The following is a 2,500-nucleotide window of genomic DNA, read 5'->3' on the forward strand; positions in this document are numbered from 1 at the left end:
AGGATGAGGAAGAGGATGAGGATGAGGATGAAGAAGAGGATGAGGATGAGGATGAGGATGAGGGATGAGCATGAGGGTAGGATGAGGATGAGGATGAGGATGAGGATGACGACGAAGATAGGATTAGGAAGAGGATGAAGATAGGATGAGGATGAGGATAGGATGAGGATGAGGATGAGGACGAAGATATGCGGAGGAAGAGGATGAGGATGAGGATGAGGGTAGGAGGAGGATGAGGATGAGGGTGAGGATGAGGACAGGAGGAGGATGAGGATGACGGTAAGGATGAGAATAGAATGAGGATAAGGATGAGGAGGTGGATAGGATGAAAATGAGGATCAGGATCAGGATAGGAAGAGGATGAGGACGAGGATAGGATGAGGAAGAGGATGAGGATGAGGATATGATGAGGATAGGATGAGGATGAGGACGAGGATAGGATGAAGAAGAGGATGACGATAAGTTGTCGATGAGGATAGGTTGAGGATGAGAATGAGGATGAGGATAAGATGAGGATGATGATGAGGATAGGATGAGGATCAGGACGAGGATAGGATGAGGATGAGGATGAAGATTAGGATATGATGAGGATGAGGACGTGCATAGGATGAGGATGAGGACGTGGATAGGATGAGGATGACGTGAGGATGAGGAGGAGGACATGATGAGGATGAGGAAGAGGATGAGGATATGATGAGGATGAGGACGAGTATAGGAAGAGGATGAGGATGAGGATGAGGAGGAGGATAGGAAGAGGATGAGGATGAGGATGACGACGAGGATAGGATGCGGAACAGGATGAGGATGGCGAAAGGATGGGGGTGAGGATGAGGATGAGGATAGGACGAGGATGAGGATGAGGATGACAATGAGGATGAGAATAGAATGAGGATGAGGAGGAGGATAGGATGAGGAGGAGGATGAGGATAGCATGAGGAGGAGGATAGGATGAGGATGAGGTCCTAGATAGGATGAGGATGAGGTCCTAGATAGGATGAGGATGAGGAAGAGCATGAGAATAGGATGAGGATGAGGACGAGGATTGGATGAGGATGAGGATGAGGACAAGGATAGGATGAGGATGAGGAGGAGGATAGGATGAGAATGAGGATGAGGATGAAGAAGAGGATGCAGATGAGGATGAGGGATGAGGATGTGGATAGGATGAGGATGAGGATGAGGATGACGACGAGGATAGGATTAGGAAGAGGATGAGGATGAGGATGAGGATAGGATGAGGATGAGGACGAGAATGGGATGAGGAAGAGGATGAGGACGAGGATATGCGGAGGAAGAGGATGAGGATGAGGATGAGGATAGGAGGAGGATGAGGATGAGTGTGAGGATGAGAATAGGATGAGGATGAGGATGAGGACGTGGATAGGATGAGAATGAGGATGAGGATCAGGATAGGATGAGGTTGAGGACGAGGATAAGATGAGGAAGAGGATAGGATGAGGATGAGGGCGAGGATAGGATGAGGAAGAGGATGAGGATAAGTTGTGGATGACGATAGGTTGAGGATGAGGATGAGGATGAGGATGAGGATGAGGATGAGGATAGGATGAGTATGAGGAGGAGGATAGGATGAGGATGAGGATATGGATGTGGATGAGGATGAGGATGAGGAAGAGGATAAGATGATGATGATATTGATGTGGATAGGATGAGAAAGAGGATGAGGATGAGCATGAGGAAGAGGATGAGGATGACCATGAGGAAGAGGAGGAGGATAGGATGAGAAGGAAGATGAGGATGACGACGAGGATAGGATTAGGATGAGGATGAGGATGAGGATGAGGATAGGATAGGAGGTGGAAGAGGATGAGGATGAGGACCAGGATAGGATGAGGATGAAGATGAGGATGAGGATGAGGATGAGGATGAGGATAGGATGAGGATGAGGATTAGGATAGGATGAGGATTAGGATGGGGATGAAGATTAGGATTAGGATTAAGATTAGGATAGGACGAGGATGAGGAGGAGGATGAGGATAGGATGAGGATGAGGACGTGGATAGGATAGGAAAAGGATGAGGATAGGATGAGGATAGGATGAGAATGAGGATCAGGATGAGGAGGAGGATAGGATGAGCATGAGGATAGGAAGAGGATGAGGATAGGATGAGGATGAGGATAGGATGAGGATGAGGATCAGGATGAGGAGGAGGATAGGTTGAGCATGAGGATAGGATGAGGATGAGTATGAGGATAGGACGAGGATGACGATAGGATGAGGATGAGGATGAGGATAGGAATGGGACGAGGATATGATGTGGAAGAGGATGAGGATATGATGAGGATAGGATAAGGATGAGGATAGGATGAGGAAAAGGATGAGGCTGAGGATGAGGATGAGGATGAGGATAGGATGAGGACGAGGATAGGATGGATGAGGATGATGATAGGAGGAGGATGACGATGAGGGTGAGGATGAGGATTGGAGGAGGATGAGGATGAGGATGAGGATGAGGATAGGACGAGGATGAGGATGAGGATA

Source organism: Lupinus angustifolius, chromosome LG02, assembly GCF_001865875.1.
Source record: "Lupinus angustifolius cultivar Tanjil chromosome LG02, LupAngTanjil_v1.0, whole genome shotgun sequence".
Taxonomy (NCBI): domain Eukaryota; kingdom Viridiplantae; phylum Streptophyta; class Magnoliopsida; order Fabales; family Fabaceae; genus Lupinus; species Lupinus angustifolius.